General features: G+C 48.0%; 3 pseudogenes; 2 read left to right on the forward strand and 1 right to left on the reverse strand.

Annotated features, from left to right (window-relative positions):
- The first annotated feature begins 2,621 nt into the window (after window positions 1–2,621).
- On the forward strand, window positions 2,622–5,057 carry LOC136551699 (protein STRICTOSIDINE SYNTHASE-LIKE 10-like; annotated as a pseudogene).
- Window positions 5,058–6,662: 1,605 nt separating this feature from the next.
- Window positions 6,663–7,751, forward strand: LOC136548631 (protein STRICTOSIDINE SYNTHASE-LIKE 10-like; annotated as a pseudogene).
- A 723-nt stretch (window positions 7,752–8,474) lies between these two features.
- The window catches only part of LOC136551701 (uncharacterized), a 33,062-nt pseudogene continuing 26,767 nt past the window's right edge, over window positions 8,475–14,769 (reverse strand).

Consider the following 14,769-nt stretch of genomic DNA (forward strand, 5'->3'; position numbering starts at 1 on the left):
GGGGCCGCTGTTCATCGGGGTAGCCTCCTCTTCGTGGATGCTTTCGACGTGTCCCTCGGGGGTACCTACCATAAAACATTTATGAGAGGGGTAATGACTCCTCCTACTAGAGTCAGAGCCAGAGGGTGACTCCAATGCTCCCGCGAGGAGGTCGTGGAAAGATTCCATGACATATTCAGTCATTCCCACGAAACCCTTCATTCGTGGGGGATGAAGGCGCGCGTTGTGCCATAGGGTGGTCATCGGTCTCTGCGGTATTGCGGAGACCGAACGGGAGTGCTATCGGGGTGCTCCGGACGAGGTATTCCAGAGAGAGTGGCTCCCCTCCGGCAAGCTACGCCATAACGTTGGCGAACGAAAAGGTGAGGCGGCGCAGGTCCTCCCGGGACGGTTGGGATCCCAGGAAGGCGTCGAGCTGGCGCTTAAGCCTCCCATGGTCGAAGTTGAGGAGCTGGTTGTTTCTGGAGGCATGGGCCTCCGGTGCATGTAGCGCAGCTCCTCAAGCGCCTCGGCGATTGCGGCGAGGCCGGTGGAGTGGAGAGGTCGAACAGTGGCGGGGGCCATTACCAACTCTCCCTCCACCGTGATGATGAAGTCCAGGTCCCCAAAGCGCACATGCGCGCCCGGGAACCACCTGAGGTTGTGATTAGCCATTCAAGGCCTGGTGTTGGTGTCGAGATGATCAAAAGTCCCCTACCCGGCACGCCAACTGTCAGTGTTTCGAGTAAACACCAACAAGTAAATTTGTATTGTTGCGCGTCTAGCCTGGATGGTGTACTAAGAGGACACAAGGTTTATACTAGTTCGGGCAGAATGTCCCTACATCCAGTTCGTTGCTGCTGCTCGTGTTACTAGCACTAAAAGTTGGTAGTAGGGGTTACAAACAGGGGAGAGAGGGACATGTCCCAAGTCTCTGGTGGAAAGAACGAATGGGTACCGAGGGCTCGGTCGCTGCTCCGATACGTGTTCGAGGTTTGAAGCTAGTGGTCTTGATCTGATGCGGTGCGATGCGATGATGCTCCTTAGTGGGGTGTCCTACTTTCCCTTTTATAGGCAAAGGGAAAGCACGGGTTACAATGGGAGAAAAGAGGAGAACGAGAGACCGAGGAAGTCCTTCAGGGTCTCCGGGCCTTTCTTTTTCTCTGTGTGGGCCCCGCTAACGCGACAGGTGGTGACAGGGACAGCTCCACGCCAGACGCCTGTCCGCTGATAATGCCATGCCCTAGCATTATCAGCGGGTCGTCATGTCCCACTCCGCCCCGGCGGGCGGTGCGGCGAACCAACGTGCTGATTAGCGGCCGTACAGGGAGTAGGCAGCATAGTGACCACGCGTCCATTACTGTGGGTGATGTGAGTTCCCTGGAATGACATGTCGCGGGGATGGGTCGTATTGAGATGTGACTGCTCCCTGCACGATGCCAGAAGTTTGACCTTAGGTTGTACTTTTAGACCCGTAGTGGTTGGCAGCGGCGTGAGCTTCCGTTAAGAGTCGTGCTCGAGGGATCGGGCAAGGCGAAGTCTGTCCTCAGACATCGGGCGAGGCGTAGCCAGCCCTCAGACGTCGGGCGAGTCGGAGCCAGCCCTCAGACGTCGGGCGAGGTGGAGCCACCCTCAGACGTCGGGCGAAGCGGAACCAACCCTCAGGGGTCGACCAAGGCGGGGCCAACCGTCGAGAGGTCGGACGAGGTGGAGTCAACCCTCGGGGGTCAGCTGAGACGGAGCCAACCCTCGGGGGTCGGACGAGGCGGAGCCCATGGCCTCGGTATCAGGCGAGGCGGAGCCACCCTCAGGGGTCGGATGAGGTGGAGCCCGCGGCCTCGGTGGTCGGCAAGAGCTGTAGTCGCGCTCTTGACCACTCGGACGAATCATCGTTGATTGTTAATAGCTCCTCCTCTTCGGGTAACCTAGTATATTGGCCCCCAACAAGTATGGCTAGAACCTATTGACACAACCAAGAAAAAATAGATGATATGAGATCTGAATTTAGTGTTTAAATATGAGATCTGAATTATTGATAGAACATGAACAAAAACAATTGTATAGTCTGAAATTATTGAAAGAACATGGAAAAAACAATTGCATAGTCTGAAATTATTGATAGAACATGAAAAAACAAAATTGCATAGTCTAAAATTATTGACATAACATGAAAAAAAACAATTGTATAGTATACACCATCTATAATCATTTTTGTAGTAGCAATTGGGTATATACACCATGCTCTATATTTAACGTTGATTTAGATGGGACTTTGAATGGCGATGAAGCTGGTTGGGATCAGTTGGAGGGGGTGGATTGTCGGAGACATGATGCATGTCACACAAAGCGAATATATATATGGTCGGCAAATGTCGCTAACCTCTGTGAAGCTTGAAGAAATTTCGCAGGTTCCTTAACTCCTTGCGCTTTCGTTCGGGGGTGGCAGGAATGCAGAAACTGAAAATGGCGTGCCTTCAATTATACTTAGGCGACCATGATGCCGATTTAATATCATCAGCTGCGAACTGTATCCTGTGCAGCTGCTGCGTCCTGTGCACAACAGTGTTCACTGCACCCTGACCTGACAACGTCTATAAAAATGCAGAAACTGATCGAGCTGCTGCATGTGTGGATTACTTGAAGTCTGTCAGTGTTCAGCTGCCCGATCGAGCGAGCGTAGCACTGTCGGCAGTTACCCCTGCGTGCGTGCCGAGTGCCGTAGAGCACGAAGGCCACAGCTTGACATGGCGGCGGCTGCGGCTGCCACTCGTTCACTGCATTCCTTCCTTGCGCTTCTTCTCCTGTTGCCTGCGGCTGCGGCTGCAGCGTCGTCATCGTACGAAACCAAGTCCATAGATCCTGGACTCGTCGTGATGACGCTGCCGGAGCCGGTGTCCGGGCCGGAGAGTCTCGCCTTCGACGGGCGTGGCGGCGGCCCATACTCCGGCGTCTCCGACGGCCGCATCCTCCGGTGGCAAGGTCGCCTCCGAGGATGGACCGAGTTCGCCTACAACTCCAAGCACAACTAAGCTATCGAGCGTGCGTTTCATCTTCGTTTTGCATGCGTGCACATTCAACAATCGAACACACATGTACGGTTCACACGATTTTTAGATTTTTACCCGTGCGAACGTCATGCGCAGGAGCGTGGCGTTGTGCTCGCCGGACAAGAAGCTGGTAGTGCCGGAGAGCCTGTGCGGGCGCCCGCTGGGCCTGCAGTTCCACCGGCAGTCCGGCGACCTTTACATCGCCGACGCCTACCTTGGGCTGCTCAGGGTTGCCGCGCGCGGCGGGCTGGCGGAGGTCGTGGCGACGGAGGCCGGCGGCGAGCCGTTCAACTTCCTCAACGGGCTCGACGTTGACCAGTGGACCGGCGACATCTACTTTACTGACAGCAGCACCACGTACAGGAGGAGGTACGGACTAATTACCGGAGTTGCATTGCATACATAAAAACCCATTGGCAGCTAGGTGAAAAGCTAGGGGCCATTATATTACGAACGTTTGCATAGCATCCATAAAAACCCATTGGCGGCAGCAAGGTGAAAGGGGCTATTATTCATCATTGGTAGGTACTCCATCTATCTCAAAATAGGAGTCATTCTTGCTTCTGGAGAAGTTAAATTTTTTAACTTTAACTAATTATATATATAAGAAAATTAATAGTTATAATACATAATTAGTATTATTAGATAGACCGTTGAATATATTTTTATAATAAACTTATTTGTAGATATAAATATTGCACGTATTTTGTATAAACATAGTTAAAGTTGAGAAACTTTGACCTACACATATCCCTAACGTCTTTTTGAGACGGAATGAGTATATAGTATGTAGTGCTCTATTTCCCTAGCTAACTGGCAACAAGAAACTAGAAACGCAGTTCACATAATAAACATCAATAAAGCACTTGTTGTGCCGTAGTAGCCTCGTAGGTCCTCCAACGACTTTGTGTGATAAAGACTCAAAGTTACGTTCAACACCGTAGCATGGATATAACAACAGCAACATTCTATAGATGCTAATATTCTTTGTTTACCTATATTCGGTAAAGTGATGATGTATGAAAAACATTTCGGAAGCAAATATGGGAGTTGTTTAGTAGATTTTTTGTTCCAAAAAAGGCTTGTTCACAATTTTTTCCCAAAAAATCTATTCCCCTGCCGCCCCTCCAATTTTCGTTAAGAAAGTCATATCAACTCAATTAATTTTATTTTGATTATTATTACTTGACCTGCAGCATCTCAGATAAGCTCGTGGAATAGTATCTCTATCTGACAGTTATAATGATCCCAGCGGGAACCAACACTGATGCCAACCTCAAATTGCAATGCATGCAGCGACTACATGCTGGTGGTGGCCCTGGGCGACGAGACGGGCCGCCTGCTGCGCTACGACCGCCGGACCCGCCGCGTCGCCGTGCTCCAGGCGGGCCTCTCCTACCCGAACGGCGTGGCGGTGAGCGCCGACGGCACGCACGTGGTGGTGGCACACACGGCGCTGGGCGAGCTGCGGAGGTACTGGGTCCGCGGCGCCCGGACCGGCACGTCCGAGACATTCGCGGAGCTGCCCGGGTACCCGGACAACCTGCACGCCGACGGCTGCGGCGGGTACTGGGTGGCGCTGAGCAACGGCGTCGCGGTCGGCGGCGGCGAAGCGGCCGCCACGGCACAGAGGCGCTGGACGGGTTCAGCTTCGTGTCCGTGAGCGTGGTGGCCGAGCGGGGCGGCGCGCTCTGGGTCGGGTCCGTGGACTCGTCGTACGCCGGCGAGCTGAAGCGGCGTACCAGCTAGTGCTTCGTCTTCTGCAACTGCCGTGCACGCACCGTTCTGTCATCAGGGAATGTCATATGCAATATGTGCATGCATATGCATGTGGTGGCATCAGCAGCGTGCTAGACATGTAATTTGACTGTACGTACCTGTGCTCTGGATAGGTGTGCCTGTGTGCCGTGTCGTCGCCGTAGCTAGCATTCGTCGCAATTGTGGATGTGGACTCCGTTTTGTGTAACGGTTAGTGGTTAGTTGTTGGGAAAATTGGTTGGGTAGCATGGAAAGGTCGCGATCTCCGTAAAATACCACTGAAAATTTACGTCTCCGTAAAATACCGCTGAAAGGTTGGACTATGAACTGAAAGTACCATTCCGTTAAAATAAAGTCACGGAGCTGTTAACTTGGACATAAATACCCCAGTAAAAACCAAATAAACAGCGGTATGTGCCTCAACATTTAAACATAAATGAACACGTATATTTCAGTAGCAATATAAGCACATTCCCGCACATACATTTTGGCACATATGAAGATATTTAATATAGGGATCCCTTTAATATAAGCACACATAAACACGTACATTCACAACACCACTTCTCAACAACCATTTCTCAACTGAGTACTAGTTAAGATAGCGAAGGGGACAGATCTGCTAACACATACAGTAGTTCAACACATGCATCCATAGTCTAACTAGTTCATGACATCACTATTGGTTTAAAAAACCCCCTTCATTGCCGGATTTTGAACCGACAGTGGTATACCGACAGTGACTTATGAACCGACAGTGATGTAAACCGGTAGTGACGTGGTTAATAGGAAAGCTAAAAAATTCATTGAAAAAATAGGGATTTTTTTAATACCAGGAGAGGCCCTACTGGACAGCCACACAGTCGCGCGTCACAAGTCACAAGTCAAGCGATTTTTCGCTCGAAAAACACGTGCTTCGCGGCCACCGGTGCTTGAACCCCTGTCGTCCAACTTTGCGTCTTCGGCCCCGAACCACTCTACATGCAAGCTGTTTGTGTCCAAATGAGATTTTCGTTATAGCCATTTTATGTTCATCTAATTTTAAAATGAGTATTTGAGACCCTAAACGAATTCAAATTAAAAAGTTGTCAACCATAAAGTTTTATAACTTTTCGAGATCTACAATTTTCATTTTGATAGTTTCTCCATCCGAGGTTGTTTACAAAATTTAAATTTCAAATTTAAGAAATTCAAACGTAGTTTTCTATGACGAGATGATTTCAAATTAAAAAGTTATCAACTACAAAGTTTCATAACTTTTTGAGATCTACAAATTTTATTTTTGCAGTTTGTCCATCCAAGGTCGTTTAAAAAATTCAAATTTTAATTTTTTTGAAATTCAAACGTAGTTTTCCTTGAGAAGATGATTTCAAATCAAAAAGTTGTCAACTACAAAGTTTCATAACTCTTTGGGATCTACAACTTTTATTTTGGTAGTTTGTCCATCCGAGGTCGTTTACAAAATTTAAATTTCAAATTTTAGAAATTTAAACATAATTTTCCTTGACAAGATTATTTCCAATCAAAAAGTTGTCAACTACAAAGTTTCATAACTTTTCGAGATTTACAACTTCTATTTGGTCATTTGATCATTTATTCATCCGACATAGTGGTAGTAACATTGTTCACGAATGTTGCATATCCCTCTAATTGTTTACGAAATTATAAGAGAGATATGTAAATTTTGTTCACAATGTTATTACCACTTTATCGGATGAAGAAATGACCAATGTAAAAGTTGTAGATCTTGACAAGTTCTACAACTTCTATGTTCATGATTTTTTCAGCTGAAATCATTTAGTGTTCCAAAATAACGTTTGAAGTTGCCATTTTTTGAAATTCAAAATTCAAATAGATAAAACATAGTCACATAAACTGATGGATAAAATAATAGCGGTAAGAACACATTAAATTGATAAAGCATGATTTTAGAAAATTTTAAAAAAATCATCAAATTTGAAGTTAGTACGAGGGAGAAAGACTAGTTACAAGTTTTAGCCATATATTAAAAAGAGAAATTAGAGTTCTTCAATAATTTTAAATTTTAATTTTAAATAATATTTTTAAGTAGTAAATAATCTCAAATGAAAAAGTTTTCAACTACAAGGTTGCATAACTTTTTGAGATCAACAACTTTTGTTTTGGGCGTTTCTCCATCTGTGGACATTTAAAAAATTCAAATTTTAAATTTTAGAAATCAAACGTAATTCTCATTAGATAGATTATTTCAAATAAAAATATTTGAACATCCAAACGATTTCAAATTTAAAAGTTTGAACGACAAAGTTGTAGATCTCGTCGAGTACTACAACTTTGATATAACGTTCGTCTTCATCAAATATCATATGAGAAATTTATAAAGTTTTCTTGCAGCATATCATTATCGGTTCAAGGCACGAACCGACAGTGATAGTATCAGTATCGGTTCTTGATTAAAACCAGCAGTGATGACCTAATATCACTGCTGGTTCTTGGCTAAAACCGACAGTAAATACCCAAATACGGTTGGTCCTATCACTGTTGGTTTTAGCCAAAAACCGATAGTGATGGGCTATCACTGTCGTTTTTATTAAAATCTGAAAGTGGTGAGGCCGGTAATAATGTCCAATTCTGTAGTAGTGTGGCACACACGGCGCTGGGCGAACTGCGCAGATACTGGGTCCGCGGCGCCCGGACCGGCACGTTCGAGACATTCGCGGAGCTGCCGGGGTACCCGGACAGCCTGCGCTTCGACGGCCACGGCAGGTACCGGGTGGCGCTGAGCAACGGCGTCGCGGTCGGCGGGGGAAAGCGGCCGCCGCGGCAACCACGGTCGCCGTCAGGGTCTCCAGCGAGGGCAACGTGACGGAGGCGCTGGACGGGTTCAGCTTTGTGTCCGTGAGCGAGGTGGCCAAGCGGGGCAGCACGCTCTGGGTCGGTTCCGTGGATACGCCGTACGCCGGCGAGCTGAAGCGGCGTACCAGCTAGTGCTTCGTCTTCTGCAACTGCCGTGCACGCACCGTTCTGTCATCAGGGAATGCCATATGCAATATGCGCATGCATATGCATGTGGTGGCATCAGCGGCGTGCTAGACATATAATTTGACTATACGTACCTGTGCTCTGGATAGGTGTGGCTGTGTGTCATGTCGTCGCTGTAGCCAGCATTCGTCGCAATTTTGGATGTGGACTCCGTTTTGTGTAACGGTCAGTGGTTAGTTGTTGGGAAAATTGGTTAGGTAGCATCGAAAGGTCACGATCTTCGTAAAATACCACTGAAAGTTTATGCCCCTGTAAAATACCACTGAAAGGTTGAACTATGAACTGAAGTACCATTCCGTTAAAACGAAGTCACGGAGCTGTTAACTTGGACACAGATATCCCAGTGAGAACCAAATAAACAACAGTATGTGCCCCATCATTTAAACATAAATGAACACGTTTATTTCAGTAGCAATATAAGCACATTTCCGCACATACATTTTGGCACATATGAAGACATTTAATATAGGGATCCCATTAATATAAGCACACATGAACACGTATATTCACAACACCACTTCTCAACAACCGTTTCTCAACTGAGTACTGGTTAAGATAGCAAAGGGGACAGGTCTGCTAACACATACAGTAGTTCAACACATGCATCCATAGTCTAACTACATCATAACAGTAGACAACACATAGCATTTGCACTAACAAAGCCATTGCTTAGCCTACGATAAGCCTTCTTGCGATTCCTCCTAGGGATATGTCTGCTGCTGTCCTGCTCCTTATTGTAGGTCCTAGACTGAGAGGACTCGTGGAACCTGTGATCCTTCTTGTTGTTAGCCATGGACTAACAGGTGATTGTGTGACTAAGGAAGTAGAAGGTGCGGATACTTTCTTGGATTTTTTAGAGCTTTTTTTGCAGCTAGATGTACTGTTCTTTTCTTTCATTTTCCTACACATCAGGAAAGGTATCAGCCATATTTAATAAAATATCATGTTACGCCAAAAGTACTTGGATCAATTTACCTTGAATTAGTAGGAGCTGCCGGTGGCAATTCAACAACGAGTTCTGTAGGCGGCTCACTACAACCCTTCTCAATATGCCCAAACTGAAAGCATCTTTTGCAATGGTAAGGACCCCTTTTTCCTGGCTCACCCTTACTTTCGATCCTCTTTACAATTGGCCTACCTGCAGACCTTTCAAGCTTCGGAGGCACCATTACAAACCCGGGATCAACAATAGGCCACTGTGACTTGTCAACCATTTGGTTGACCCCAAACTGATAAGTAGCCTTGAAACGCTGAACTGAGTAGTAATCATGAACAAAGTCCTCAAGTTTAATTTGTCTAAGGGAACCTATAAATGCTATAACATGAGTGCAAGGTTTCCGAGAAATATTCCACTGACCACATGAACATGTCTTGCTTTCAAGGTCCATAGCACGCGTCCAATTAGGTTTTGTTGAGTTCTTAATTTTCTCGTGAAATAGACGTCGTTTTGCTGCAACTGTCGCCGCCAAGGCCGCTTGCTGTGAACCAGAGCCCCAGTTCTTGATCTTGTTCGCCTGTGGCGATTAGTCCTTTCGAATAAAGACTTGAACTCTTTCTTATTATCATAAGCCTCATATTTATTTTCAATTTCAGATTGCGTTTATCTCGTTCTTGCTTGTGTTCTCGATTCGCTTGTAGGAAAGCCTTCTCGGCGAGGTCAATCGCGTTCGCGTGGTTGATAACCAACGGAGCCGTGGTGTAACGGTTACGGGGTCCGAATCAGCCTTGGTTCGAAGCCTAGATCATGAACGTCGAGTCTCCACCAATCGACGCTATCATACTGAAAGGATCAAGATGCCCAAGAGGGGGGGGGGGTGAATTGGGCTAATTCTAAATTTTCTTGCAATAATCAAATCCTACGGATAGCCCAATTAACCCCTTGTGTCTAGAAAAGTGTTTCTATCAAACTAACGCACAAAGGACTTGCCACCTATGTTCCAAACTTACTCTAGCATGGCAATTCTATGAAGTAAAGACAAGTATTGAATTGCTCAAAGTAAATACTCAAAGTGAATGCTCAAAGTAAATGCTCAAAGTAAGGAGAGAGAGGAGCGCGGCGATGTTTTGCTGAGGTATCGGAGAGTCGCCACTCCCCACTAGTCCTCGTTGGAGCACCCGCGCAAGGGTGTAGCTCCCCCTTGATCCGCGCAAGGATCAAGTGCTCTCTACGGGTTGATTCTTCGACACTCCGTCACGGCGAATCACCCAAAGCCGCTCACAACTTGAGTTGGGTCATCCATAAGCTCCGCCGGGTGATCACCAAGCTCCCAATCATCACCAAACCGTCTAGGTGATGGCGATCACCAAGAGTAACAAGCACGAACTCTCACTTGACCACGCGAAGCCTAATGAGAAGATGGATGCACACTTGGCTACTCTTAATTCACTAATGAGGCTACTCTCTTGGATTCTCAAATCTTAATCACCTCACTAGGACCTTGCTCTTCTTGGCACTCACAAACATGTTTCTCAGCTATTGGAATGAGCAAAAGTGACTCCACACATGAGTGGAGCTTCTATTTATAAGGCAGCCTGAAAAATGAACCGTTATGAGCTTCTGCGGGGTGACTGGACGCTCCGGTCATGTTGACTGGACGCTCCGGTCAGTTCAACCCGTGAACCAGTAAAAATGTGTTGACCGGACGCTGGCAGGGTCCGGTCAGCACTGACCGGACGTGTCTAATCGCATTAAACCCTTACTAGAACCTTACTGGACTCGACCGGACGCTGAACCCTCAAGGTCCGGTCAGTACTGACTAGACGCGTCCAGTCGCAGATTTCTATCTTTGGAACCTTACTAGAGTCGACCGGACGCTACCTTTTAGCGTTCGGTCACTTGACCTCTCCAGCGTTTGGTCGCACCGAACGCAGTCAGCTGATCAAATAAACTGACCGGACCCTGCGGCTAGCGTCCGGTCAGCATTTGACCCTCCATTCACTTCCAACTCTCGAACATGTGTGAATGAAGTTTGCTCCAAATGATCTTAGGCATTCATAGGAGCTACCTAGAGCTAGTTTTAACAAGTGTGCACCACACCTAACTCACTAGACTGAACTAGGTCAAGCTACCCATTCATACCCCCCTTAATAGTACGGTCAAAGGAAAAACAAAGTCCAAAACTACTCTAAGTGTCTCTCCAACTCCAATCAACACTTAGAACTAGTCATCCTTAACCTTGTCGTCCATCCTTTGAAAACTGAAACGATTTCCATCGTAGGGTCATGACAACTTTGATTGCCCAATCGATCTCCATTACCATGACCTAACTTAATTGCCTCTGCAAAACACACGTTAGTCATAGTAATCTTGTATTGTCATTAATCACCAAAACCCAACTAGGGGCCTAGATGCTTTCAATCTCCCCCTTTTTGGTGATTGATGACAATACCACCTCGAGTATGTGAAAGAGTGAGGTTTTTGATGGGCTTGGTTCATATAAGCTTTTGTCGATAAGAACAAAAGTGTTAGGCAAGCTTATATGACCAAAGCCAACACTATGTACTCAAAGGATATGAATTAAGCATGAGTACAAGTAACAAAGCACATTTGCATCGGAGTATAAACGCGGAAGCAAAGGCAAATGAGCATAACACAAGTGATATGACATATACATAATGTAAAGTTGCGAGCACACATGTCATATATCACAATCACGTAGATAGCACTATCGCTTAGATATAATAATATGCATGAAAGTAAACACACGAATGCATAAGTAATAGTGTATCACACAAATAAAACTCCAAATGTATATAAGCTAATACTAGATAACTAGCTCCCCCTAAAACTCGCTCCCCCTAAGTCTACATACTTGAACCCTCTCCCCCTTTGGCGTTAAACACCAAAACCTAAGGGTCAGTCGGCGGGGCTGCAACAGATGAGTCGGGCGCTGAAGTACGTGGAGCAAGCTGGAACTGGGCACCATCATCATCTAACCCTGAACTCTGAACAGACTGACCCTCTGTAGCTGGAAGTGTCGCTGAAGCGGTCTGGGTTTGAGCTGGGGCAGGTGCTGCCTATGAAGCTGCTAGTACGTCTATCGTAGGATCTGAAGAGGCGACAGACGAGGGGAGCCTCTGAGTAGTCACAGCGACTGGGGCTGTTGTAGAAGGACCGGCGGTATGCATATGAGGTGGTGTAGGCATGCCGGTCAACTCGCTGAAAGATGCTCCAAGACTCCTAGAGACTGACATGTTAGGCACAAAAAGCGAGGGTGATTGCTCTGGTGAGAAGCCCATGTGATAGGGAGTGAACTGCGGGGCAACCACTGGGACACCTGAACTGTAGGTGAAGCAAACTGAGCTAGAGGCTGTCCCTGACTCTGAGACCCACTGGGCTGTATAGTTGGAGTCGTCAAAGTGGTGGTAGGCTGAGCAAGCTAGGGCGAAGGCTGTGGCAGTGGGGCCCCAAGTGCTATCACTACATGGTACATAAAACCCATAAGATGCTGCTGCATGAGTATCTGCTGGTGATGCATCTGCTGCTGCTGCTGCCGCTGGAGAAGCTGCTGCTGCCTCTAGAACTCGTCCTAACGAGCCTAGAACTGTGCGAAGTTGGCAGCGCTCTCCTATGCCTATTGTGCCTGATCTTGCTGTATCCGCTCAAGAATGGCAATCAATGCAGGGTCCATCTGTGGTGCTGGTGGAGCTGAGCTAGAACTACCGGCCTCTGCATCATGTCTGCGTGGAGGCATCTGAGGAATCGGCAGATAGTCATCATCTGAACTATCACTGGACTCGGTCATCCCCTGCTGTGCCTCAACCTGCTCCTCCTCTGTAGCGGCTATGCCTCTAATGATCTCGTCCTGCTGAGCTGCTGACTCTGGAACATCTCGACGACGACTGGGCTAAGCGGGTGCCTGTGGAGTGCTGTGCCTGATCCTCTGTGCCATGTTATATGCGGGAAACTCTGTGGTGGTAGCCTTGTACTCTGCAACCAACTCAGGGGTCCTGACCTGCACACACTTGAGCATTAAGAATGTGACCCAATGTGCATAAGGAAGCTGTCTGTGACCCTTAAAGCCCTTAGCAATAGTATCCTCCATCTCTGATAGAAGGAGGTCCCAAATATCGAACATGGTCTGCTGCATCAAGGCATTAAGGAGCCAGAGCTATAAGCGAGTCAGACCCTCTCTGTATCCCAACCTGGGAAGTAGTGTCCTCCTGATAATGACCTCTAACACTCGCGCTGCAGGAGTCAGGTCATTGGGGTTCCTGCTCGACCCCTCACCAAAGGGCTCCTTGAAGCAATGTCGCACCAGATCTATAGGAGGCACCAACCCTCCATGAGGACGCCTGGGAGGCTCCTGCTGTCCATAATATACCTCATGCAATTTGATAGGCTGATCCTATAGTCTCAGTATCTCTCGGGCCCTGAAACTCATCACCCTGTAATCTCTGCCATTGAATGCAAAGTGAATGAAGTTGTGATGTGGATCAACGTAGAGTGAAGCATAAAACTGCCGAACCCAAGATGGTACATATACTTCTGTCTGGCCAATTAGATCTGCGAGCCCCGACAAATATGACAAGTAGGGGTGGATGTGCTCTCCAGCTGCTGCCACAATAGACTCTAAACTGCAGACTCTCTAAGATCTGAACACTGCCCCACTGTTGAGATAGGCATTATAGAAATCCTCCTAGAGCGGCGTGTAGAACCCCTCTACTGCTCTCTCATCCCTCCTCAGAGGAAACCACACATCGAACTCAACAAACCTCAACTAGCGAACCTGTCTGGCTATGGTGGCCCTCAAGTCAAGGTGTACCACTAGAGGTGGACCCTGTGGTCTGGGTGGTGGGCATGAACCCCTGCGCTGTGTAGCTGGCCTTGGTGGAACTATAGCACTAGTATGACTAGAGCGGCGTAGTAGGGGTGCCAGCTCGGTCTCCTTGGCCTACTGGCCCTCCTGAGTCTCCTAAACTGGCTGAGGCTCTACTGGTGGGGGCTGCTGCTGTGCCTCCTGCTGGGACTCCCCCTGAGGTTGAGCCTCCTCAATAGCCAGTCGACGTCTTGCCATCATGACACTCCTAGGTGGACCACCATGACGACGCTCAGCCTCCTCAACTGCTGCCCTCTGTGCTGGTGTGAGCTGTGGATCTGCTATGACAACACCACTATGAGCGCCTCCTCTCTCGACACGCTCTGCGGTCTCTGCAACAGCTGCTACTCTCGCTGTCTCTGCGTCGGGGTACTTGCGCTTCTTGGATGTCACCTGCTTCGTTGCCTTGCCTTTCGATCCTGTAGGCTGGCGAGGCGGGGGCCTCCGATCGTCATCTCCCGGACCACCACCAACGTTCTTGGTGCGAGCCATCTGATCTGACAAGAGAATGAACTACCGTTGATGAAGATCAACTATCAAACTAACACTCCCGAGGCTTGGCCTCGATCCTTACTCATGAGCTTGGCTCCGAGTTGACTGACAATTGCCACAAGAACCTCAGTGACACTGACTCGCTGCACGATAGAATAGATGGATATATGAATAAATACAATATATCTAATAGATGCGAAAGACCTAGGAAGCAAGGAATGTAGGTGCGAAATTGAGATGATGGGCAAGCTACCTGACGAACCGGCGATTCGAGAAAAAAAGGAAAGACGTCACGCAGGGAACCTCGGAACCGGCTAGGGTTAGGGTTCGTGAACCACTTCGATGAAACGGCGGCCCTAGATGATTTTAAATCAATGCTTTGAGATTTGAACTAGGTCATAAGCGAAGCAATTTGAGAAAACAAATTTGCCCTTACCAACGAGGAGGAAGAGCTAGGGCACGGCAGCTGCGCTCGGTGGCAGGGGAGCCGACGGCGGAGCTAGGTCACGGGAGGTGTGAGGTGCTCGGCGTGCGGGCTTGGCTGCGGTGACGCGATGGCGTGCGAGGCTGGCGCGGGAGGCGTGCAGATACGGTGGCGCAAGGGGCTCGGCACGGGGCTACGGCAGCGCGGCGAGCTGCGGCGGCGACCTGGC

The sequence above is a fragment of the Miscanthus floridulus genome, chromosome 4 (assembly GCF_019320115.1).
Source record: "Miscanthus floridulus cultivar M001 chromosome 4, ASM1932011v1, whole genome shotgun sequence".
NCBI lineage: Eukaryota > Viridiplantae > Streptophyta > Magnoliopsida > Poales > Poaceae > Miscanthus > Miscanthus floridulus.